Raw genomic sequence first — 27062 nt, forward strand, 5'->3', positions numbered from 1 at the left:
CATTTAGAATCACAGTCTCAAAAGCTGTGTTGGACTTTTAGGAATTCCACTGAATGTATGTGCACGAAGTAGAATTAGGTGTTGATTAGTATCTGTGGATATGATGTCCCTAACCATTCGCTTAGGCCTTTTAAAGACCCTTATAAATCACTATAATTTTAGTGATTTGTGTGGACATTTTAATATTTTTTGTTAGATTCATTTGTAGATAGTAGGCACCCTATGGTACTATGCAGATGCATGATACTGTCTCCCTGATGGTCCTTTCTGGTTATTTGCTGTTGATGTTTGTAAAGTGCTGACATTTAGATATTCATCCTGTGTGCAGCCACCTCCTTAGACTCCCGTTTAACCCTTAGTCATTTATTCCTGTTTTGTATAAATTGTACCTACAGATAATAACACGTCTGCTCTCTTTCCTAATCCCTGAGCCTCTGATCTGTCTGTTTTTTTCTCTGTCCTTTTTTATTTTGTTCTATTTGGAGCTGTGAGAGCAGTGTTGAATAAATGTAGTAATGGTGACCACATTACTCTCTTTATTGATTTCAGAAGCAGTGGGGCAGGCATTTAGCTGAATGCTTTAATGAAGATGCCACTCTCCCACATCAGAGTGCCTGGATACAGTTCCTTATTTTGCCTCCCGACTCTAGCTTCCCAACAGTACAGATCTTGGGAAGCAACAGTGTCCAGTAACTGGGCCGCTGCCAAAGCCATGGGAGAGCTGGATTGCTTCCTCAGTTACTGAGCTTGCAACTGGCCCAGCCCCAGTCATTGTGCCTATTTAAATGAGCTAGTGGGTCAAAGCTTGCAAACTCTGTGTCTGCCTCTCAGATAAATATTCAACAATTTTAATAATATGAAAGATGCTTCTTTTGTCTTCCCGCTTAGAGTGCCGTATTTTCTGTATAGCATTGTTAATACTGAAATATTTCAGGTACTGACTCTTCAGAACAAATTGCATATTATAATTTATAGTTTTAAAAAACTTAACAGGGCATTTAAATACTAGTTTTAAGTTGCCTAAAAGATATATAGATATTTGTGATCAGCTGGTTGTAATATCTTCAAAATGTTTGAGTATAAAATTTTTAGGATTATACCTGTACTTAAACCCTTTTTAAAGTTCAGTTCATAATTATCTTTGTTTTGTAAAATCAGTCATTCACAGTGTAAAATAGCAGCAAATTGGTATACCACGAGATTCCTTTAAGAAGATACTTCAGGGCCCAGGGCAGTGGCTCATGTGGCTAATCCTCCCCTTACAAGCTCCAGGATCCCCTGTAGATGCCAGTTGGTGTCCACTTCCCGTCCAGCTCCGGGCTAATGTCCTGGAAAAGCAATGGAAGATGGCCCAGTTTGTGGACTGTGTACCCATGTGGGAGACCTGAAAGAAGCTTCTGAGTTTGGATGTGCTCAGCTCCGGCTATTGTGGCAATTTAGGGAATGAACCAGAGGACAGAAGATAATCTGCCTTTCCAATAAAAATAAATAACCCGCCCCCCAAAAGGGGATACTTTAATACATTCGATTGTCGAAGTTTATTTGAAGTGCAGAAGTAGCACATGTATAGCTATAGCTTGTATGTAGTCCTTTCTACTTCTTTTCTTTTTTCCCTTTTTCTTGTATCATTGTCATCATAGAGTAATTTATAATACTATCTTATTTTTTCATCTTGGAATTGCTATTTTCTGCTCGCTGTAAAAATTATAGAAATTTATGACTATAAAGATCTGTATCTTTTTCTGACTTTTTTTTTTCATTTTACAGATAGTTACCTGACTTCATAAAGTACGATAGACTTGTCTAATGTAATATACTGCTGCAGTGTTATTAATGGAAGCTAGGTCTGTGTTTGAAATTCTGTTCACACCAAAAAATTATGGTTTCAGGGAGAAACATAAGATTGATTTTGCATGATGTAATCTTAATATTTTGTCCTGCTAGACAGGGTCTTCGACCTATTCCTGAAGCAGAAATTGGATTGGCAGTTATTTTCATGACTACAGAGAATTATTGTGATCCTCAGCACCAGCCCAGTTTAGGTAATTAAAACATTATTCTGTGGTTTAGCAACTTTATCATTTAGTCATAGTCTGTGTATGTGCTATGTTCTGTTATGCTTTCTAAGACCGATTGCATTTGCAGTCTTGAAAACATTTGTTTATACATGCATACTTTTATTAACTTAGTAAATATTCGTGGCTATCAGGTACTAAGCTCTGTTCTGGTGTTGAAGACACCTTGGTGAATAAAGTAATGCAGGCCTCTTTTAATGAATTTTATATCCTAAAGCTCAGGATTCCAAAGTAAACATCAGTCTACTGCCTCAGTTCAGATAGGGCCAAGTACAAAGAAAGAGAAGAGTAAAGCAAGGTGAAGAGAAAGTGATTGAGGACAAGCTCTTGTAGTGAGGCAGGTGTGGAGGGCTTCACTGAAGTGCATCCTGAACGAGGGAGAAGGCAGATTATATGTCTGTGTGACAGAGTGTCCAGGTAGACAAGAAGGATTAGCCTGGATTTGTGTGGAGAATGGGTTCCTAAGGTCTGTAGTGGAAGGGTGGGCACAAGTGAAAAGCTCAAGGTGAAAAAGAGGCTGGTGCTTTGGTCCAGTGTGGTAGTTGTGGAAATGCAGAGACTAAATGTCTCTCTTGGTTCTAGCCCTTGTGATTGTTTTTCCTTTGTTTTGTTTCCACTTGTTCACTTGTGTGATTTACAGGAGCAAAGACAACGACTCCAGGGCCAAGCCTTTCACAAGCCTTATTGGTTGATGAAAAACTAAGGCCAAGTCTCCCAGTGAACACTACAACGTATGTCGTTGACACAGAATCAGAGCAAGTAGATACGTGGTAAGGCATCTGTGTTAACAAGCTTTTGCCAATGTGCTGCCACTAGATTAATGATAGATTAGTATGATGAAGAAATAGTCAGTGCCTTTATCACATCATGTCTTAGGAGATGAAGTGTGGGAAAGTAGGATGGCAGGGAAGGTGACAGAATAGAAGTCATCAATTTTCTGTAAGGAACCAGCAACTAAGTATTTTAGCCCTTTGGGCTTTTCTGTTGCATCTACTCAGTTTTGCCTTTGTGGCATGGAAGCCAGCACTATAGATGCTTGGCTTATGGTGAATTTCTTTTTTTCATTTCCTTCAGCTGTGTCTTGTAGACTAGAAAGAATTACACAGCTTTGTCACTTGTGATATAAGTTTGAAACAATGGTAGTTTTCCTTTATCCATAGTTTTCTTTTTGGGGCTTCTATTATCTGTAGTCAACTATGATCAAAAATGGTTAAGTGGAACATTGCAGAAAAGCATTTTGTAAGCTTCAAATGTTGTGCCATTCTCAGCATGATGAAGTCTGTGCTGCCCACGCCATCCCATCCAGGATGGTTGTCATTCTTCTGTGCAGTGGGAGAGGAGGGGAGAGGAGGGAGGTTAGAGGAAAGGAGGGGAGAGTAAAGGAGGGGTGTAGAGAGGAGAGCAGAGAAGAAGGGAAGGGAGGGATGGAGAGGGGAGAGAGAAGGAGAGGAAATGGGAGGGGAAAGGGAAGAAGTGGGAGGAGAGGGAAGGGACAAGGATCCAGGGATCCCATAGAACTACCTCGATTTCTTAAAAGGAGATGCTCCCATTGACAGAATTACTTACAATTGCAATATTTCTCTATAAAGATAGCTTATTTAGTGCTTTTATGTTTGTTAAGCATTTGGGGGTTTTATTTTTTTGAGATGACTTTCTTTGGAATGCATTAGATTAGCTTGCTCTGTTATACTTTTTATTCAAGATAATTTATTTTATTTTAAATACTCCTCAATGAAGTGTTTGTGTTAAGTATTTGAGCTATCCCTACTCACATATTGGACTGTATTTAGTTATTGCTATACTTACATTTATATTGAGGTCAGATTTAACTTTTTAAACAGAGACACTATTTTGGATGCTGAATGACAAGTTTACCTGTTGTGCTATGGGTGAATGTGTGTGTGTGAAAATAATAGCATTGGCATTATCCAACCATATGCTGTAAAACTGTCTTTAAACTATTTTCTGCCAGTGTATGGAGTTCTGTTCTGTTCTAGAGATGCCATCTGGCTGGAATATCAACATCAACCCATCTAGACTGATATTAACAGTTCTTTACATGTGATATTGGAATGACAGATTTTTCTCATTTTTTTTATTATGGCACATTTACTTAGAAATAATTTTAGAAAGAAAATAAGCATTTATCTTCGGTTATTGCTTCATTTGGTCTATAATAAGAGACAAGGTAGATTTTCCTTGTGTAGGCTGTTTATCTGTTAGAGCATGCCTGAAAATACATGCTTGTGAGGATGAAACTCTTCCTCCTGGGGCTTGTCTGACCCTAGCTGCTCCCTTGGACGGTCACATCAGTCCAGTGAAATAGTGTCTGTCAGGACTTTGCTCCTAAAGTTACATCACTTTAGACCTCTCCAACATCCTTATTTGTAGATAAATTTGCTGTAAACTTGATTACCTACTTGCATTTTTTTCCTTTTGCTACAGTATGGATTTGAGTGAAAGGCCAAAAGAAATCCAGATGTGCAGATTGGAACAAAAGTCTGTAACACTTGCACGGGAAAGATCCATTGTAAAGGAACCTCCCCAAACAGGTTCTCATAATCAAGTATCAAATACTCTGGAAAGGAAGCAAATGTCAGACTCTCAAGGTTCACCAACAAAGTTTGCAGGTGAACATAAAGGTAGAAAATGGGCTTCTCAGCAGCAGACTAACTCCATCAAAAACTACTTTCAACCATTTCCTAAAAAAAGGTAAATGTTTAGATGACTTTCCTGTGTCTCTAGAAAATCTTGTTTTTCTATTATTATATAGTTGGCATTTTCTTTAGTCCTATTTTGCCTCTGCGTGTGCTTGTGGATAATAATTCTCCTAGATGAAATTACTTTTTGTGGATTTTTTTTAAGATTTTGCTTATTTTTCTTGGAAAAGGCAAATTTGCAGAGAGAGGGAAAGACAGAGAAAGATCCTCTGTCTGCTGATTCATTCCCCAATGGCTGCAGTGCCTGGGACTGAACTGATCTGAAGGCAAGATCAGGAGCTTCCTCTGTGTCTCCCATGTGGGGTTGCACAGTCCCAAGGATGCAGGCCATCTTCCACCACCTTTGCAAACCACAAGAAGGGAGCTGGATGAGAAGTGGAGCAGCAGTGACATGAACCGGTGCCCATACAGGATGACAGCGCTGCAAGCAGAGAATTAGCCACTTGAGCCATTATGCTGGCCCCTTCCCTTTTGTTTCTAAAGTCACCATGAAGCTGCTCAAGATGATTATTGCTGGACTAGCGTTGTTGTGCAGAGTGCATTCAGTTGATGCTTGTGATAATCAAGAATTCTGTCATAGTCCTGGTTGTATTGCCCTCAGTCCAGCTACCTGCTAGTGTAGGTCCCTAGTACTTGGTCTCGAGCCACCCACGTGGAAGAGCTGCATGGCATTGCAGGGTTCTGACTTGGGCCTGCACAGCCATTTGGGGAATTAATTAATGTATGAAAGAGATCTGTCTATATCACTCTGTCATGAAGTGTGTTTGCCTTTCGATCAATGAATATTTTCTAAAACAGATCCTTGATGTTTCTGCCATTTTGTAGGGCTTGTCTCTTAACCAGCAATGCATCATCTATAAGGGACATCCTTGGACACAGTTGCCTAGTGCTTAACAGTTAAATCTTTCTCTTTATTGTAGTCTTCATTTGTTTTTCACAATAGTGGCCTATCCAGGTTCTTAGATCTGTCCGATTTGGCCCTGAGAGAGTTTCTTCACACATTTTTGTATGTTTTTTTAAGCATTCTGATTTTGGGGGGTCGTTCTGGTTTTTTTGGGTTCTTTTGGCTGTTGTTTGTGATCATTTCCCTTGTGGTTAACTCTTCTGTGCCTCTCAAAATAAATGTGTTGCTGCTTCTTCTCAGTATCTTTTCAGTCCTTCCCTTCCTGTTTGAGCTGCGGCTCCCTGGTTTGAATTCTGATCACCTAAGTTACTATAAAATTCTCTTAGTCATTCTGCCCGTCATACACCCTTATATTAAATCAGTGTTAAACATCACCTTCACGGGTCCAGTTCAGCACTAATCCAGTAAGCATGTGAGAGCAGGGACCTAGGTCTTTGTGTTTTCGTGATCCGGTCACACAGTAAATGCACTGAACGTCAGTAGCATCTTGAAGATTTAGTTACTCTGATTTGTTAACTTAAAGTGAGTTAACCTGTCAAGTTTTATCCTTTGGATAATGTTCACTGCCCACAATTCCCTACATTACACATCAGCTGCTGTCTCCTGGCAGCAGAGTATTTTTAGACTTTTTTTGTTGTTGTTTTTACCTTTTTCTCAGCAGTGATTAATCAGTTCTGCTTCAGCAGAGAAAATATGGATTTCCATATTGCTTGAGCCACAAGGTCCATTAGTCCTATCACAACTGTAGAATGTGTATAAATATGAAATGCTTTCAAATGTCTGTGGTTGGTTTCCAGTGATAGTATTAATTATGAAAATCAAGAATACATTGTGAGTTAGATGGAAGGAACCGTAAATCTTACCTAACTGAAAAATTACTTAACTGTACTCATGATCTGTTTGTGTCTTTTCTTTGTTGAAATCTAAGGGAAAGAGATGGAGAAGATCAAGAAATGTCTTCATCCAAGTCAGCACGAACAGAAATGTCTTGTTCTCTTCTAGAACAAACCCAACCTGCCCCAGTCTTAATATGGGAAAACACACAGCAGCATCTATCTCAGAATGAGCCTCTTGACAAAGAAACAGATAACTTGATTCTAGTGAACAATTTCAAATCTGATGTGAAAAATTCTGCTCATCAGTCTCTTTGCCCGGAAAAGCTAATAACTAAAAAGAGAAAAGAAATGGATGATCGGGCCATAGAAGATGAAGTCTTGGAAGAGTTATTCAAGAACAGAAAACCAGAGTTGGAAATGCAAGTGAATGTTCATAAACAAGAGGACAATGTCAATATGAGAAAAAGGACCAAGATGGATCTGGAAACAGGCAGCACTCGCAATGATGAAACAGCACTAGAAAGAGACAAAGGATCTGTAAGTGTCTTTTAAAATTTGTGTACTGAATTATTTATTTGAAAGGCGGTGTGACAAGAAGGGAAGGATGTGGGGAGAGAGAGAGATTGCAGCCAGGTGGCCATGACAACCTGGACTTGGCAAGCTCAATCTCAGCAATAGGAATTCCATGCAGGTCTCCCCGTGGTGACATGTTGAATCCAGCCTGAGCTGGATTTCCAAAAGGTAGCTTCTAAACTATGTTGATGGTAGAACTATTCTGTGCTTTCCTTTTTTTTTTTTTTCTAAAATGTATGTATTTGTTTGAAAGAGTAACAGAGAGGGCTGTTGAGAGAGATACCTTCCAGCTGCCAGCTCACTTGGCAAATGGCAATAGCAGTTACGGCCAAATCCTGGAGCCAGGAGTTACATCCTGGTCTTCCATATTGGTGACAGGGAACTAAGTACTTAAGCTGCTCCCTTCCTAGGCGGGCGTGTCAGCAGGAAGCTGGAACAGGAGTGGAGCAGGAGAATTTGAACTGGCCCTCAGGTATGGTGTACTGGTAACACAATGTGCAGCTTAAACCACGTTAGCACAATGCCAGCCCCTAGAACTGTTCTTTCTACTTTGGGACTTAATACAGATTCTAGTATGTCCATAGATTTACTGTGAGTTAAAATGGAAAACTTAGTGCTATTCCTGCAATGATTTTATCCTTTTTCAGTTATTTCTATTCTGTTTGAACTTTTATTTTATTTTCAATGTTATTTACAAAATTGAGGGAAATGTAGAGCATGTGGGCCTCCAGTTAGGGTGGGGAGGGAGGAGGGTGGGACAAATGTATCAGTTCTTTTTTGTTTTTTTCTCATGTGTCCACAGTGGGAAAGAAAGGCAGTCACTCCTTGCTGTCAAACTACATCAGCACCTAGGAATGGAGGCCAGTCATTTGATGAGAATTAGAGACCCCGATGTGGGGAAGAATGTTGCAAGGCTGATAACTTGAGTGGTTGTGTTAGTTCTGGGTTGTGTCGGCTTCGTTGCATGAGGTTGAGAAAATTTGCAAGGTTTATCAGCTCCAAGTCTTATGAGGTCACTCCTCATCTGTCAGGCATGCTCTCAGGGCTCCCCACTGCAACAGGCCCCTGACCCCCTTCCTCAGGTAGTCTGCAGCACCCCTGCCATTGAGCAGCACACAGTAAGCCCGAGGGCCAGTGTGTGCAGGGGGCTTCCCAGCCTAGTGTCTGTCCCCTGCCCCCCACTGCATGGCATTTGCTGCAAATCTTTTAAATCAATAAGATAAAATAAGCAGCTATGCTGGCACACTGATTTACATAACACTGGATTGGCATTATCCAGCCCAAGAATGCCCACCTGCTATTGGCTGCTTTTCTCCCAACAGTAGAACACTTGTCTAGGTCCAAGACAATCTAGGCAATTGCCTCCTGCAATGGTAACATTCTTCTTAGTAGCACCCACTGCGTCTGTGGTCTAGTTCTTCCTCCCCTCATTATATCCGCCTAGTCCAAAGTTTTCCTTCTCATTTAAAATTATATCATTTTCCACTACCCTGTCATAATAGCTATTACTTGGGAGATACATCATTATATTTACAATCAGCCTACAGTGCAGTAGTAAATATCCATTGAACATGGGCGGACACTAACTGTACTGGGTCTCACAGATACTGGGACTTATGTTGATGCCCTGTGATTTTGATCTCTTCTGTCAGCTTTCCCAGAATGTCATTCGTTCATTTAGTTAGTTATACTGGACACTGAACATGCAAATATGAAAGGCAATCTGAGATGTTATTTTTTCATAGGCCTTGAGTAAGATCTCTGACCTGGTGATAGACTTACATGACACATGAGAAAAAGTATAGGTCATCCCCAAGCTTACATTCTGAGAATCCACGTTGATAATTATGTGATTCTCTAAGTTACAAAATAAAAAGTTAGAGGCTGGTATTATGGTGTGGTGGGTTAAGCCACTGCATGCCATGTCTGCATCCCATATAGGAACTGGTTTGTCTTTGCTGCTCCTCTTCTGATCCAGCTCCCTGCCAATGGCCAGGGAAAAGCAGTGGGAATGGTCCAAACGTTTGGACCCCTGCCACCTGTGTGTGAGACTTGGGTGAAGCTCCTGGTTTCAGCCTGGCTTAGTTCTAGGCAATGCAGCTACCTGGAAAGCGAGCCGATGGATGGAAGATATCTCTCTCCTTCTCTGTCAGTAACTGTGTTTCAAATAACTACATAAATGTTATTATTAAAAAGAAATAAAACCCTAGGAGAATTAGCAGGTTGGAGGATGTAGAGAAGAGGAAGGTAGGAGAAGGTTCATATATTGAATGTATGTTATCATTGTGTCTAAATGAAGTTAAAATATTCTGAAGGTGATAGCAACTGGATGTATATTAAAGTAGTCATGCCTAGTAGGGTTGAAGACAGGTATTTACTCGTAATAATTGGTGAGTGAAGCATTAATTTTCTTTAGTTCCTAAACATGCACTTTCCAATCTCCTTTTCAAAAGTGATGTGAATATTTATTGCTGTAACATTGAAAACTTTATGTAAAATGATATGTCGTGCACTGTATCTAAAGGGATTGTAGTATTACTGAAAGTTTAGGAAACTCTTTATGTAATATGGTTTTGCCTAGAACATGATCTGGACATCTCAGCATGAAAGATACTGTGATTCTATACAGGACACTCTCCACTTTCATTGCAGACAAGTATCTTGAACAGTTAATGTGACTTTATAATTGTAAATATGAGTTAAGATCCCAATGTAACATATCTAAACGGAATTAAGGTGTTTTTCTTTTGATTGTACAAGTCATTTGCGAGAATTAGGAAATGTGGAAGACAAAGGGAAGTACAGTGACAGTTTATTGGTATTCCCACTATAGGAATGAAGGAACAATTTCCCTCTGCCCTATGAACCTTTCCTGGAATAAAGTGACAGAATGAAGTAGGAGGAAAGGCATTTAAAGAAGGGGAAAGATTCACATCATGGGGCAAGGCCACACAAGTGTTTACCACAATCCCAGTTATGCAGAAACATAGGTCCCACTTTTCCTCAGGGAAGGGGAGAAGAAGGGGGCAGTGGTACAATGGCAAATGATTTTAGGGGAACTCAGTGTGCTTGTAGAACTTACTATAGGCCTGAACAAAGTCTGTTTGGCTTGCCCAGTGGACAGTGGCTTGTGTTTAAGATTGATTGATTGATTTGAAAGTCAGGGCTACAGAGAGGCAGAGACAAGGAGAGCTTGCATGTGCTAGTTCACTCTTCAGGTGGTCACAGCCTCCAGGACTGGCAGGTGAAGCCAGGAAGTTCTAGGACTCCAGGTGGGAGGCAAGTAGCTCAAGGTCTTGGGCCATCTTCTGCTGTCAGCCATCTGGGAGACCCTCATGGAGCTCCTGGCTCCTGGAACCTGGGTTTGGCCTGGCCCAATCCTAGTTGTTGTGTCCATTGGGTGAGTGAACCAGCAGAAGGAAGATCTTTTTCTGCTTCTTTCTCTGTAACTCTGCCTTTCAAGTTAAGTAAATATGTATATTTTTGGTAACTCCTATGAGCAATATTTTATGAATTTTATTCCTTTAGCAAGAAAGTGAAATTGGGAAGAAGTGTGATCTCAAGCAAGAATCACTGTGGTCAAAGAAGTGTCCATCAAAGAAGAAGCTTGCGTGAGGAAATTTTTATGTGTTCTATTTTATTTGTACGAGATCTGACGTGTAGGGAGCAACTGTCATCTGTTTCCTTCATTGTACATTCTTAGGATTAATTGTTTCTCTTTCTGCAATTCTGATCCTGTTCTTCCTTGTGCCTCCTCTGGAAATGAATGCTGTTGTTAACTGTGACAGTATGGAGTCATTCCTTGCCTCCTGTGACATCAGTAGGTACATGACCAGGAGCAAGACATTTTCAGACTCATAAAAATCAAGTTCTTAAATAATGAAGGTGAAACCTGGAGGGCAGGTGGGAGATGTGAGATATTTGTGAACTGTGGAGGTATTAGGCTACTGCTTTTTAGAAAGAGTCCCTGACAGTGCTCTGCCTGTCTCAGGAACCCCTGCTTGCTGTCTCTTCTGGTTTTCCTTTCCTTCCTGACTGCCTGTAATTTAGACCTGTTAGCACTTTCCCCTGTTATTGTTTCCAGTTTAGCAGCTTCAGGAGCAGCTGCAACAGTGGTGCTGTGTGACTGACTAGGTAGCTAATAGCAAATGTCATGAATCAGAGGTCACTGTTAGCAAGTGAAGGATGTCTGAAGGAATCCTGAGGCTGATTTTAGAACTCTTCATCTGGAGAAAGAAATGGCTTGTGAGTGAATGAGGTAACGTCTGAAAACAAAAATTGATTATTTTGAGGTATTAAAGAAATTAAAAATAAAAAAGTGCTGAGAATCCATGAATGCCTAAGTATGGTAGATGACCTGTGGAACATGTAGAATATGTAATCATCTGTGTGAGCCGTTCTAATGAGAAGCAGACAGTGCTGAGGTTTTGTATTGAGAACATATGCACGAAGGTGAGCTGTTTATTTATTAGGATAGGATACTAAATTTAAAATCCCATATGATTTGTATTCTCCTATTACAGGCCAATGTGTTGAAATGTTTCCAAAGTTATAAAGCATTTGAATTAATAATTTTGGGGATTTGAGGAAGATATGATTTGGTTCCAAATACAAAGTGCAGGCACCAAAAGCAAACTTGTGTCTCCTCAGACGTTCTAAGTTTTTGCCGTAAGTTGCTAAATAACAAGTAATTTTATTTCTCCTTTTCCATCCCTTATGACTCCATTTAAGAACGATGATGAACTTCGGGAAGATGGCGAGGAGTTTCCAAAGAAGCTGTTACTGACTGAATTTAGATCATTGGTGGTTATCTCCACTTCCAGAAATCTGTCGGATGTAAATATTGATTATGGTCAACTGAAGAATTTCAAGAAATTCAAAAAGGTAGTTCTTTCTTTAAGTGTATCACAAGAGGGCAGTGTTTGAAATGTTTTTAGAAATATTGTTAAGATTAAATGGTAATGAAAGCAGTTTATGTTCAAAATGGATGCAGTTTCTTCTACTTAAAAGCTGAGCACAACCAGTAATGAAGGCTGCAGGCATTCTATTATTTCATGCCTTTATAAAACCAAATAGAAACCCAGTCATGTATCCCTTAACAACACTGAGATACATTCTGAGGAGACAGTTTCATCATTGTGCGATACCATGGTGTAGATCATATCACCTGACTACGTATCTAGCTTATATATTAAAACTGTTTGGAACCAGTGTCAATAATGTAAGTGTATCATTGACCCACATTACTCCATGGACACTGAATGTTGCATCAGATCTGAATTCCTGCTTATTAAGGAACTGACATTACATAAACTTGATTAGCGCAACTAATGGGATATCACTGGTTCAATCAGTGCGAATTTATTATCTGTTCTGGGGATTTGTTTCTTGATCCAGACCTAACACTAACTGGTGGCCTTTGCCCTCTGCATTTGATCAGAGGACAGTAATTATTTCAGTGTCTGCCGTAACTGACATAGTGTAGCTCTTTGTCTGTGATGTGAGCGTGTACTGTTGTCATTTCTCAGGTTGATTTGTACCTGCTATGATGCTCTAGAGGGGTCTGAACTCCGTCCGACAGGAGCAATCTCTTCTGCTTAGACGAGATCCCTCTCATATGACGCCTTTTTAGTGGTGCACTTGCTCTTTCCCAACTCACAGCTGTGGCTTGTGAATAGAAACTCAAAAGGGACGAGATTTTATTATTGATTAAGTTACCAGGGAAAAATGTGGTGTTTGCTATTGGTATGTAAATAAGTATAAAACAGTGTAAGTAGTTAAATATTTAGAAAGTAGTTTGAATATATAAAAATCATGAGAAATATTGATATGCTAAAAATTATTTTTAAGCTACAAATGGTATTCAAACCAAATTTATTTGAAATGGTACTGAATTGCCTCTAATTAAAATGAATTTGAGTTCTATCTAAATCAGTAATATGGTGGTTGTTGTGCTTTGAAAAATGCATTTGCACACAGAATGTTTTTAGTGCAAACTGTTCATTTGTAAATAGTTAAAAGGTCATTTAGAGTATGAATTGATCATTGTATTTGTTAGTTAAGTGTTAAAAACCGTATTACTTTGACTGATTAACAGGTCACGTTTCCCGGAGCAGGAAAACTGCCACACATCATTGGAGGATCAGATCTAATAGCTCATAATGCTCGAAAGAATGCGGAATTGGAAGAGTGGCTAAGGCAGGAGATGGAGGTTAGTACAAGTGAAGCCCACAAACTGAGATACACTACAGATGCAAGTTTCTTAAGATTGAGCTCTTAAAAACAACTACTTAGAACCAGAAACAAGGATAACTGGCCTGAGATCATTCAAGAAACGTGAGATCTGAAGCCTTGAGATTAATCTGTACTTTCTGGATCACTTCTATTAGAAAATTCTACTTTATTGGTATTAGTTTACAAAATGGTACATAAGCAAGTGGGTTAGTTAACATTCTGATCTAAACAGGAAAAAGTTTTCAGCCACAAAAAAAGTATGGGTGTGTAGACTTCTGTAGGTTATTACAAATCTATCAGTGATAAATTTGATAGATAGCCTGCTGTTTCTAAAGCAGGAACTGTGTGTGAGTAAACATACCTGATCATTTATCATAGGGAATTTTCTTGAGTAGTGCCCATTTTGGAAACCATTAAAATATGGTGTGCCTACCAACAAGTGCACGATAGCTGCAGATCAGTGGGTGTTTCTGTGCTCACAACCACCATCCAAGTTAAGAACAAAACATTCCTAACACCAGGGCTCCAGTTTTTATTTAATCTGTTCTCATCTGAAAGTCCAATTTGGCATCAGTTAGATTTTCTCACCTTTTTCTCCCATGCATCCTGACCACTTTTCTACATGTTTTCTTTCTTTATGTCACTGAACTTTATTTTTGGCGATATCTTCGGATCATCTCCCCATTTACAGCTTCTTTCTTCAGTTCTGGTTGGTATGTCCTCAGTCCATTGAGTTCCAATTCAGCCTAGTGTATTGTTGGATCACTGGGAGTCTGTCGCATTCTTCTGTAAATTTTCTTGTTTCCTGCTGATTCTTTTAAGTTCCTCTTTCCTTTGCCTGTGAGATCAGTACCTGGTATTTCTTGATCCTTGATCTGTTTTGCCCTTTTTTCCAGAGTATCTATTTTGTATGCTCTGATTGTGATCACTTTCCTTGGAATGTTATCTGTGTGTTTTCTTTGGATTGTAGGTTCAGTTTATTTCCTCCAGAAAAATAAAGTTTGCATCTATATGCCAGTCTTGCTCACCAATACGTGACCACTTTACAGTCTCTTGTGATACTTGTTTTTGGAGCACTCAGTATGTATTTGGAGTCAGAAGCCTAAAGTAAAATTTTATTTCCTTCTTTTATCAGGTGCCAGAGTCGAGACACACACAGTGCTGTGGTCTGTCCTGTGTTTTGTAGTTTACGTTTCTTTCTCCCTTTAGTGCTGAGTTCATCCTCCCCTTGGGTTTTCTTCTGTGTCCCTGCCAACATCACAGAAAGTGTGTCATTTGTTGCCTCTCTGCTGTAAACACAGAGGGTATTGTTTGTGCCTCTGTCCAGCTCCCCTGCTCTATCTTTTGATAGTCCAATGTTTCCACTTTCTGGATGACTTGCGTGTTTGAAGTATCCCTTTTTCAGCTTGAAAGTCAGTAGGAAACAGAATATATACCATTGTCGAATGTTCTCCACTTCTTTTCCTAGAGTACTGTATAAGTGTTCTGATTTTTGAATATAGTTCTGAAGCTTCATTTTAGGAGAGTCTCTGTGAAAGCTTTTAAAATATTTTTCTTATTTATTGGTCTCTACATTTAAGGCATAACTGTCTTATTGCTATCTACTTCTACTTCTTTTGCAAATTTTTAGGCTTTATGTTATTTTTATTTGAAAGGCAGAGTTACAGAGAGAAGGAGAGACAGAGAAGGATGTTCTTCCATCTGCTGGTTCATTCTCCAAATGGCCACAACATCCATAGCTAAGTGATGTGAAGACATGGGCCCAAGAACAGGTCTGGAGATGCAGGATATGATTAGGAAGGTGACAGGAAGCCAGGTTCTCCAGGGATTTGCACCTTGTAAGGGTCAGACTCAGTCACTGAAGGGTTTTGGATGGCAAATGAAGGGATCAGAGGCGGGTTTGAGGAAATGCCCTCAGCACATGGTTTTTCTGTTTTAATGTGTTAGAAGCCTGAGGACTTTAGCATGAAAAGTACTGCCTGGCTGGGGTAGTTCAGCAGCCACTTCAGCATGCTCAGCTGGGACTAAACGGAAGGAGCCCATTTGCTGCTGGGGAAGCACCCCCATCTCAGGCTCAGGAGTGGTCTTGTGTCAGTGCACTGGAATTCCATGTAGTAGAAGGGTTCTGCTGGAAAGATCAATTAAAAACTCAACAAACTAATAATATGTGTGGGACACATGTAGAAGGCAGGTCGGGTAGAATTGTTCTGTTCAAGCACTGGGGCAATGATAGTCTCAGTGTGAAGTGAAAACAAATGATTTGTGGAGGGGGAGATGGTCGGGAGGCCAGAGCTCACTGTGACGCGTCAGCCTGGATATTCATGTCCTTAATATTCACCCCTGAGCAAATGTTTGAAAGTGTGTTCATTTCAACAGGTGCAAATTCAGCACGCCAAGGAAGAATCGCTTGCTGATGATCTCTTTAGGTAAGGTTTAATTCAGCTTTCTTAAACTTTGCATTGTTATTTATATAGATTCCTTTTTGTTGTTCTGCCCTTTTGGACAAATAGGCCCTTCACTACGGGAATGTTTTATTTTTAGGATACCTATTTCCTTGTACTATTTGAGCACCTCTCAGTTGGGCTTATTGGGTATAGCTTTCAAATTTGGGTCGATGCAGTTGTGCTGTAACACAAGGTAGTTAACATCCGTATTGGCTCATGCAGGGAAAAGGAGGCTTCCTGAGCTAGCTGAACTTGACCACTTTCTGAGATTTATTTTCAACTCTTCAGTAGACTTATTAATGAAAGGGGCTTTACATTAAAACAAAATGACAGACATTAACTTTAATTGGCACATAGATAAAAACAAAGAAAAATAGATTGGAGTTTTCAAAGTTTGTGGGAGGTTTTAGAGGAGTGTAATGAGTGTTGAAAATGTAATAGGCCAAACAAGTCTTAGTTGACGCTCAAATACTAAACAGAAGAGAAACACAGTGTGAGGGTGCATTTTCCTAATTTTTTTTTTCTCTAATCGTAAAGACAGAAGAAAGTCATGTACTTTTCACAGTCAGTTTGGTTGATTCTCTAATTTTGGAAATACAATCCACTTTTTTTAGATGAGAATGCCTTTTATACTGGTTTAATACTGATTTCTTCAGGATTAAATGCGACTGTCAGGTTGCCCAATTATATTTGTTTAATTGCTGTAGCAGAAACTTTTCTACAGTTATAATTCTATTTGGGGTTCATTCTGTTCTGTTGTGCAAATGGTATGCTTTAATTTCTGAGTGCAGGTGTGTGGGATCCATTCCAAGCCCTACTGAAAGAAGTATAAACATACCGTGACTTTTAAACTATTGTTTTAATTATTTTAGTGCTTTATAACATTTTTTGTTAATGATTTGTTTCAGTTTACAATATATTCATAAAAGCAACATCAAAGGCATAAATGAAAATGAACTGCCAGTCCTTTAATAAAGGATGAAATTGGCATTTCCATCCTGTTGGCTATTGTGTGTGTCTTAAGCTTTCAAAGTAAATGATGATCCCTTACTTTAACATTCTTTAATGCCAATTCTTTCCTTGCAGATATAATCCTAATGCAAAAAGAAGAAGATAACTGAAGGTTTTAAAAAGAAGCTGTGAGGAACGATTTCTAGCAAACACTTCACGCTAACTGGGTTATATACATTTAGTATATAGAAGAAATTTAAGTCACAAATATTTTATGGCCTAAGTTTGTTTAATAAAATGGACAAAACTCTGTTCCTTTCTTGTGTAACTCTGCTGCAGTCCTCATTATTTGATTCCCCTCAGGAAAAAAGAGAGAGAGAGAGAGAGAAATCCATGATACCATGCCCTTTGTGTGCAGAGTATTAATACTTATTCAAATTCCTGCGCATGTAATATTTTCAGTAATTTTCTACACAAGTGAGAGCATAATGTTTACTGTGTTCTGCACTTTGCCCGTTTCCATTTAGTAGTTTATATGACCATACGCTTATTTGTATAATTTTTACTCTTCTTTGTTTGTTTGTTTTCCATCTTGCTGTCATGTTTAACTGAAGGGACCCAGATGAAATGGCTATTCTAGTAGTAGGGACTGAGGATTGTATGGAAATCTCCAACAAGCATGTGCTGGCCACAGGGAAAACCCAGCAAAGTATGAATAATGAAAAACATTGCACAGAGACTAGCCTCAGGTGACTGGAAAAGGAAGACAAGAAATACTGAATGTTTGGAAACTAAATGACACAGTCAATAAGTAATCGATGGGTCAAGTTAGAAATTACAGTGTGGATGGGAATACATTAATATCTGAATGATGATGACAGTGTCGGAGCAGAAGTTGTGGAGACAGCCAGCCCAGTGGTCGGGTGGAGCTTCAGAGCCTCGAGTGCATTCATGAAGAAAAGTAAAAATCACTCCTGACACATCATTACCAAGAAATTAGACGAAGAGCAGCAAATTAAGCCCCCTCAAGGAAGGACATTGAAATGATAAAGGCTGAAGGGTTAGGTGCAAAACCAAATTTGGTTCTTTGGAAACCGTGGATTAAAGTTGAAAAACTGGGGCCAGTGTTGTGGTGCAGGAGATGAAGCCATTCCTTGCAACAGTAGCACATGCTCATCCTGTGTTAGGGCACTGCTTTGAGTTTCCACGGGTCTGTTTCCAAGCCAGCTTGCTGTTGATGTGCCTGGGAAAGCAGCAGGTGAAGCCAAGTCCCTGGGCCCTGTCACCCACGTAGAAGACCCCGGGGGAGTTTCTGCTGCTGCCTGGTCTTGCTCAGTCTTGGCTTGTTGCAGGCATTTGGGGAGTGAACCAATAAATGGAAAAATCTTTGGTTCTCTCTCTCTTCCTCTCTTATTCTGATCCTCAAGTAGATGGAAGTAAACAGATAAACATTAAAATACGTAAGAGAGATGGAAGTGACACAACTTGGCGAGTGTGTGATAATGAAATTCTCCTTCTCCATGGGTTGGAATAAGTCAGGCAACTCCTCTGGAAAAACTTAGCTGTGTCAGCTAAAGCTACTGCCGCCCCCTCCAGCAACTAGACATGCACCTGCCAGAAGTGAGAGCATGTGTGTGCCAGAGACCACAGGGCTGTGCATTGCAGTAATTCCTCCACATGAGGGGAAAACGTAACTCCATCAACAGGGGAAGAGGTGAATTGTAGTGTATCCACACAGGCGTGGAGAGGCTGACTCCTGTTTAAGGATGTCATGTCTTTATTTAACGATGAGGTCAAGAAGCCATTTGTATTGATTTTTTTTTTTAAGTGAGCAAGACTAATCTGTCGATCACTTGGTACTCTGAGGTGGTAAAGTAGAAGAGCTGCATTCTGGGATCTGGGGAGTTTCATATCAGGCGGCACAGGTGCCGACAGCTCCAAGTGAGTTTCCAAAGGAGCCAGGGGGCGTGGGCCCTTGTGTAAGTGAGCAGCTCTAGTTTACTACAAAGGAGGAAACACTCCATCAAAGGAAATTTCTGCATGCTGTCAAATGGGCTGCACGATCAGGGTAAGAAAACAACAGATGAATAAATATATATATACAGTGTGTCTAGGAAATAGATATAATAAGGCTCATTAAGTAGAAGTCCGGTAGCCTTTTGCATGCACCTGGAATGCTTCCTGACACCTGCAGTCAAGGAGGGGAGCTGACCAGATGTTGACATTCCCCAGCAGCAACTTGACAGGTGCAGTAAGAGCTTTACTTGGCTTGTGGCTGTAGGGAACTCAAGTCCAAGATCAGGCAGTCCCATGGTTTGGCCTCCCACAAGGGTAGTAGATGGCCCAGGGAAGACTGCAGGGGGAGCCAGGCAGCCAAGCCAGTGCCTGGAACCCACTCTGCAACAAGCACTACAGAGGGCCTTCAGCCCTCCCACTAGGCCCCACCCTCTAAGGGCTCCCCCAGGTCACCTTAGCATCACCCCCTGGTCCAAGCCTGTGCACATGGTGCCTGCGGACAGTGTGTGAGGTAAGAAGAGTGGAAAGGAAAGGCAGCAGTTGTTAGACCTGGAGCAGGAGGTGCTGATTCTTGTCCAGCATGGTCCTTTGGTGAGGTTTCACTGTTGTATCCTGATAATTTGTGTATTTAAAAAAAAAATATGTGGAAAAAAAAGCACTTTAAAGTTGTCTATAAATGTGTGAGGATATTCAGAGAAGTGTCCAGAAAGCCATTTGATCATCAACTATGGACCATGATGTAATGGTTCATCTCCAGTCTGTCCCCCAAGGGCCTCTGTAAAGGTACGGGGGTGGAGGGGAGGGGAGGATGGTGTGTGTGTGTGTGATGGACACACCTGTGTATGGTGTGTGAGTGAAATGGACATACCCGTGCCCCCACCACCTTCATCCACTAATTATCTGCATCACTGCTCTTCCCCTGGCCCTGCTCTCCTCCGCACACTGTCTGCTGACTGCCTAGCCCCTGGCTGCATAACTAGGGAGTCGACTCAAGTGGCCCGGACCAGGCTGACACAATTGCCCCATCCCATAAGCTTGCTCTGTGGCACCACCTTTGCCCCTTCTCCCACACCAATTGGTAGATGAGGTGCCAGGCTTCTGACTTCAGATTTGCTCAGCTCTAGCCATTGTGAACCAGCAGATGGAACATCTTTGCCTCTGTCTTAACGTCTTGTCTTTGATCTCTGTATCTGTCTTTCCTTTTCTCCATAAATCCACATTTTCATTAAAAATAAATAAATCTAAAAAGAAAAAAAGTTAGAGAGAGAAATCTTTCATGTGCTGGTTAACTTCCCAGATGCCTGTAACAGCCCGGGCTGGGCCAGGAGTCAGAGACTTCTTCCTGCTCGCTCATGTGGCTCAGGAGCCCAAACACATGGCCCACCCTTGTTGCTTTCCCAGGCCATAAATGGGAAGCTGAATTGGAAGTGGACAGCCAGGGCATGCATTGGTGCCCATTTGGCATGTTAATGTCACAGGCCATACCTTAAAACGCCATGACCCCCTCCTTCTGTTCTGCCCCTTCTTGCTGAGCCTCAGGAACAGCATTAGCTGGGGCTTCAAGGTTTCCTTAGCTCCCTGTGCACATCGTGATCTCCCTAAGCCCCACCCCAGGGAGTGGGACGCCCTCACACCTTCCTGAATCCTTCCCCAGAAAAATAGGAGACCCCCCCCAAATAATCTCAACTCCACAAGGGGCCAGCGGTCCTGTAGCAAGCCAGGACATCACATCAGGTCTGGTTTTGCAGGTTGTCAGGTGGCTTGGTGTACCCTGGTAGAATGGGCAGCAGTGGGAACCAAAGGATAGTCAGGACTCTGTGCCTGCCACCCGGACCGGTTATGCCCATGAACAGGGAGGCACTTCTGAAAGCAGAAGTGAGGTTGAGGGACTCGTGCCTGACTTACCTGAACATGGTTTGAGCAGGTGGCTAGCTGCCTACAAGGGCCTGGGCCGGTATCCAGCCCAGATGGAGAGATCCATGGAGCAGGTGCACGTGGAACTATGACTCCTCCCCAGCCCCCAAATGTCCCCTCGCCACTGCCCCAGTCCACATCTTCTGGTCATGGATGTGCTCGGGAATCACCCCCCCCCCCCGGAGTGTCTGGGCTCCTGGCACCTTGCCGCAAGAAGACAACTGTGCTTTGGCAGTGGGGTGTGCTCCATCTCTTCGTTCTACGTTCATCAAGGCTACAGGGTGTGGCACCCCAGCCTGTTGTGGCCAAGGGGGTCTGAACTATACTGCTCTGCCCTGGCAGGTGAGTCACAGGCAGAAGAGGGGTGCTGAGCTGGGCTGCTGTGCCCTGGCAGGTGGAGCATGGGCAGAGGAGCGCTGAACTGGGCTGCTTTGCACAGGCAGGTGGGTTACTGCCAAATGGGAGCTGTGCAACTACAGCTGCAGCTGCACAAACATGTAGGTGTTCCCCATGCACTGCATCCAGCCTCTCTATAACACCACACAACAACAATGCAATACAACCACAACCACAACCAGCCCAAGAGCTGTTGGGGCTGCAACTGGGAACTGTGCCCTGGCCACTGGTGTGCTGACCCGTGGTTTCAGGTAAGTCCCCAGCCCCAGGCTCTGGCAGGGGGTTCCCACCTGGCCATGGCCCGTGGAGTCATTGGTCACCCATGGGGCAGCATCCATTCACATGCACAGTTGGTGCTACACAGGTGTACATGGTAGCACGTATGAGATCCCTGCCCTGAGAGAGACCCCCTCCTTGGTTAGCGCTATTGGGGTCTGGAATTGCAGGAGGTTGAGGGGGCAACAGATGGGCAGGGCCACTGTGAATGAGGAAGGCCCTGAGCTCATTTCAGAACACAAGATAAGCCTGCAAAGAGCTCAGAGCATGGAAGGCAAAGGGGCACGGCCTTGTGCTGCAAGGGAGTAATGAAGGTGGGCAGGTGGCGGTGGACTACAGAGATGCTCCAGGAGGCATAGGCCAAGCTGACAGCTGATGTGCAGGGGCCCCAAGACCAGTCTCAGGCTCCTTGATCTCCACTGGGACTCTCTGGCATCCTCCTCCCAGTCAGGTGTTTGATACGGAAAGACCATGGATCAGCAAAGGGAAAAGCAGGTGGAGTGAGGCGAGTGGGAAGTGGACCCAGCTTGCAGGTGTTCCCTCCCACAGGGAGGGACTTACACAGGGCCACCACAAATAGTTCCTGGAATGTGGAATGCTGTGCAAAAGGGGGGATTTTATTCATCTTACATGAAAACTGCCTATTTTGAGAATACATGCTCTGGTTTCAACATCTTAGGGTGCCAAATAACTTGTCTTTTAAATTCCACTTTCCGTGAGCTTTCTGAAATGTGGCATTCTTGAAGCAGTCACGTGTGGCAACACTTGTGGAGTGCTGCTCTGCAGAGCCTGGGAGTCCAGGTGTGCACTAGGAGAATCAAACTTTACCATGGATGGTCTTGCTGGCTGAAACCACAGGACAACTGCAAAAGCAGAAAGCCTTCATGCCAGGGAACCACCTTGGGTCAGTCCTGAAAACAGCCCCTTTCTGGGATTATGCCAGATGGGAGCCCCCCAGGCCTGCTGAGTCCACTCATCCCATACTTATGGCCCGTCTCCATCCTAGGGAGGCTGAGGGTGTGGGAGTGCTGAAGGGCCAGACTTGAAAGGTGGGGTTCCCTTTCCAGCCCAAGGCTCCTGGCGTGGGTTGGTGATCTCCTGCACCCCCCCCCCCACACACAGGGCAACTCCCCCTGGCATGTGGCCCCTCCAACAGATGTGTACAAGGGGCCTCACAAAGTCCCTGGAAGATACCAATTATAAAAAACCTGTGCAGGAATTTCAGAAATTTTTTACACCAAAGCAAGTTTATATGCACTTCAATTTTCCACAAACTTTTTTTGTTTGTTTTTTTTTTCCTTCTTTTTAGGAAATGCTTTATTTCAGTACTTTTCTCCTACTTCACATTTACAAGTTGTGTTGTTTATGTGGGTATGCATTATGCATGGCTGTATTCCACACATGCTAGGTTAACACTTTCGAAGTGCTCTTGTTTTAGTCTGTTTTTCCATTGCTATACTGAAATATTTGAGGCTGTGTACATTATAAAGAAAATGGGTGGGGTTTTTTGTTTGTTTCTTTAGATTTTAGTTTTTATAAGGTAGAGTTAGAGAAAGGAAGAGGGTCACAATGGCCAGGGCTGAGTCAGGCTGAAGCTGAGAGCCAGGAGCTTCAGCCAGGTGTCTCCTGTGGGTGCAGGGGCCCAAGTCCTTGGGCCACCTTGGGCTGTTCTCCTGGGCACTTTAGGGAGCTGGAATGGATGTGCGGAATCCAGCAGTGGAGCTGGCACCCATATGGGATGCAAGTATAGGCAGCATCAACTTAACCTGCTTTGGGACAGTGTCAAACTCAGAAAAGAAATACATTCCGTTCACAATTCTGGAGGCGCAAGGGCCTGCTGCAGACATCAACCTGACTAAGGGGAGGGTCTCCTGGCAGGTGGCATCACAGCCCCAGTGTTTACCTACAGAGAAGGAAGCTGAGAGAGAGATGGGGAGGGAACAGCAGCAACCTCCCAAGAGCAACCAGCCTTGAAAGATGCCTCCATTATCACCACACTGAAGACCAAGTGTCCTGCCTGTGGCTCCCACAAGCACCAGGCCACAGGCAGGCATCACACACCTGTGTTTAACAGCCATCGCTCAGAGGTGGACACGTGTGTCCTTTGGAGTCCCAGGAGGTTGGGGTGGCCACCAAGATGGGCAAGCTCTAACCTGCACTCTGCCCCTGGAGCCCACCCAGTCTCCTTTTGTGTCACATTCAGAGGAGGTAAGGCAGGACTTTCATGGCCTCTTCCAGCTCTCTCCAAGCTGAGGACCCTGCCTGGGAGATGAGCCCTGAACAGGGATTCTGCCTGTGACCTGTGGCAATGGCACCCAGAAGTGGCCAGTGCTTTGCCACCCTTCAGAAGACAACTTTGGCATCTGCTGGGAGGAGCGGCCCCAAGAGAGCAAGAACCTGCAGGCTTGGCCCTGCCCCCGTAAGACTCTCCTGTTCTGTCCCACCCAGCCACCCCCAACCCCAGAAGCAGGCAGCAGCTGAAGGCAAGGGCGCTGCACATTGGTTCAGGATTCAGAGGGTGCTCCTGGCTCAGGGTTTCTCAGGGTGTGGGGGTCGCGGTGCCTGTGCTATGGTCCTTGGGGTACTGGCGGCTGAGCGCAGAACAAGCTCTCCTGATGTATGCACCCAAATGCCCGGCCTGACACAGCCACCACGGACCCCAGCCTCAAGTACTAGGCCACCACGAGCTGAGACCTGCACACTTCAGTCCAGGAAAGCCCATTGCCTGCCCCTTTCCAACAGCTTTGTTCCTTCAAGCACTGGGCTCATCAGAGAATGTTCGATTTCAGCCGGGGTGTCCCTGAGGACTGGTCCCGCTGTGTGGAGGAGACATCCCAGAAACCTGGGGTTTCCTTTCCTGGGGACTGCATCCAGGCACCCTCTGGGAACCTGGACACGGATGTGGAGAGGCCATGCCTCGCTCCTCATCCATCTGCTTCTCTTGGGCTTGGGTCCTGAGAGCTACTGCCAGGTGCCTCAGGCCCTTGGGTTTGGGCATTGGAGCACAGGCAGAATGGGGTCCAGTGAGGGCTTGGGGGTTAGGGCGGAGAAGTGAAGGGCCTGGTATCCGCTTCTGCCAAGAATCCCTTGCCCAGCCCCACTGTTAGACTTTGGATGAGTGAGTCTCAGGCACCTGACCCAGGATTCCTGCTTGCAAGCCACTGTGCTGCATCTCTAGGCACTGCACCAGGCTCTCAGCTGTGTTGTCAGTGCAGGAGAGGGCAGGGCAGAGAAAGGCATCCACTAGAACTCCTCCCCTATAGAATCATCCTGGCAGGCTCTTGTGGTGTGCTGTAGCTGGTGAAGCACCACCTGGGAGGCTGACATTCCATAGGGGCTCCAGTTCCAGGCCCAGTTAATTCATTTCCAGTCTAGCTCCTGCTAATGTGCCTGGGAAGGCAGAGGAAGATGGCTCAAGGCCTCGGACCCCTGAACCCATGACAGAAACCTGGAAGAAGCTTCTGGCTCCTGGCTCTGGGCTGGCCTGTTCCCACACTTGCAGCCATTTGGAGAGTGAGCCAGTGGATGGAAGCTCTGTCTCTCCTTCGTGCTCTCACTGTAACTCTGTCTTTCGAATGAATAAACACATTCTTTTCAAAAGTACAATGGTGTTGAACTTCCTCTGTCCCTCACTTATGCTACACATACAAGGACGTGCATCAATTTCAAAAGTTTGGAAAAGGTTTGGAAAACATTTTAATCTTTTTCTAGAAGTTTAAGAAGGAGAAGCCTCTACATCTACATGGAACCATTTGAATATGGGGTACAAAGCAGGGGCTGGAGGGGAAGAAGAGAGTCTCTTAGAAGCCCTACTTTAAAGGAGGGGCACCCCTCCCCCTCTATCCACCCATGACCCCAGAGAGTACAGATTTGGTGCCCAAGTGCCAGGTTGCTGGCTGTACTGGACCCTGATTCTTGGACATCTTTCCCCACCGCCCTTCCTGCCGCCCTGGAGGCAAGGGCACTGTCACCTCACCAGACCACAGAGCCCAGGACAGCATCCCAGGCACAGACACAAACAACCTGCACCTCTTGTGCCACTGTCACTGAAGACTCTGCACACTGTGGTTGGCAGCACCCATCCTACTGGGCAGTTCCTCGCCTCCTGGGGCTGCATCTCCCTGGGACAGGATTTTGTTCTGAGGCCCCGCAGCCTGCCCTGCACTGGGGCAGTCCCAGTGCAGGAGAAGGACAGGAGGCCACCTTCCATGAAGCTGGAGAGAAGGGGAGATGGCTGGGTGAGGACATGAGGCTGTCACAGACAGTGGGGAAGCAAACTGGTGAATCGAGGGCATAGGGGTGGTGGCCCATAGCAAAAGAAAAAGTGGGGGGGGAGCGGGTGAGTGAGGTAAGTGTCCAAAGTCATTCAAGATGTGGTGGAGAGCAAGCACTCTGCGAGGAATCAGCTGGGCGTGAGCACTTGTAGGACCATCTTATTCAGGCATCAGAACACGCAGGCAGTGGTGTGGAATGGGGTCGCTGCAGCAGATGTCCGGAGCGAAGCCAAGTGCCAGCTCATGGCAGCTGTGTCCTGAAGAGGCCTCCTCACTTCACGTATCTCCTCCGGCTGTCAGCGTAGTCATCTGAAAGGGAGAGACTGTACTGAGTGCACAAGAAGATATCAGAGAGGTTGTGAGCACAAAGTGGGGGCCGTACCAGGGCCACGGCCAAGGCATCCAACCCCACCAGGGTAGTCCCTGTTGAGGAGATCACGCCCGCCATGTGCACGCATGTGCAAGACTAATGCTGTCCATGAAGCTGGTGGACAGGAGACAGCTGGGAGAGGACATAGTGGCTGTCACAGACAGTAGGACAGCAGACCTGACTCAGAGGGCACAGTGGCTAAACAGAAGGGGTGCAGGTATCTAGGATAAGGGGACACAATTGGGACCTAGAGGGGTTCAAGTCATGACATGGCATCGTGGGCACACTAAACACAGTGGGAGAAATCAGCCAGTGCTGAGAATTTATGTGGTATCTTGTTCAGGCATCAGAACACGTCAGCATGTGGCGGCATGAAATGGGGTCACTGCAGATGTCCGGAGCAAAGCCAGGTGCTGCTGGCCAGGGCCAGCTCACAGCAGCCATGTCCTGAAGAGGCCTCCTCGATTCGCGTATCTCATCTGGCTGTCAACGTAGTTGTCTGAAAGGGAGAGAGACAACACTGAGTGCACAAGAAGGTATCAGAGCGGTTGTGAACACAAAGCCGGGGCTGCACCAGGGCCACAGGCAAGGCCTCCAGTGCCCACCAGGGCAGTCCCTGTGGAGGAGAACATGCCCACCAAGTGCCCGCATGCGCAGGACTGATGTCTGCGTGAGCAGCTCCCCAATGAGGAGCCCAGGATCTCACCCTCAGGGAAGCAGCACTGAGACAAGAACCCCCAGACCTGCAGTGTCTGCAGCCAACTCTGCATGCCTGTCTGGACAGAAGGACATCTCTACTCGGAGGGAGCACTAATGCCCACCCACTCACCCACAGGAGCTCTCAAACCCAGGCAAAGTCCCTGGAGACAGGAAATGACTGACAGCATGAGGTCAGCAAGAGGGAATGTGGGCCCCGAGAACAGACAAGGAAAACAAAACCCACTCACTGATGACAAGCCAACTGAAGTCAATCTGGAGAGAAAGGACAGTGTCTTTAGCAAAGGGATTTGGGAAAATAGGACCTAACTGTACAGAAGTATGTAAGAAGATCCCTACTAGACACCTCATTCGAATCAAAA

General features: G+C 44.1%; 1 pseudogene; it reads left to right on the forward strand.

Annotated features, from left to right (window-relative positions):
- The window catches only part of LOC121166340, a 38585-nt pseudogene extending 21520 nt beyond the window's left edge, over positions 1-17065 (forward strand).
- The last annotated feature ends 9997 nt before the right edge of the window (positions 17066-27062 follow it).

This window comes from Ochotona curzoniae, unplaced genomic scaffold, assembly GCF_017591425.1.
Source record: "Ochotona curzoniae isolate NIBS_2020 unplaced genomic scaffold, NIBS_Ocur_1.0 patch129, whole genome shotgun sequence".
NCBI lineage: Eukaryota > Metazoa > Chordata > Mammalia > Lagomorpha > Ochotonidae > Ochotona > Ochotona curzoniae.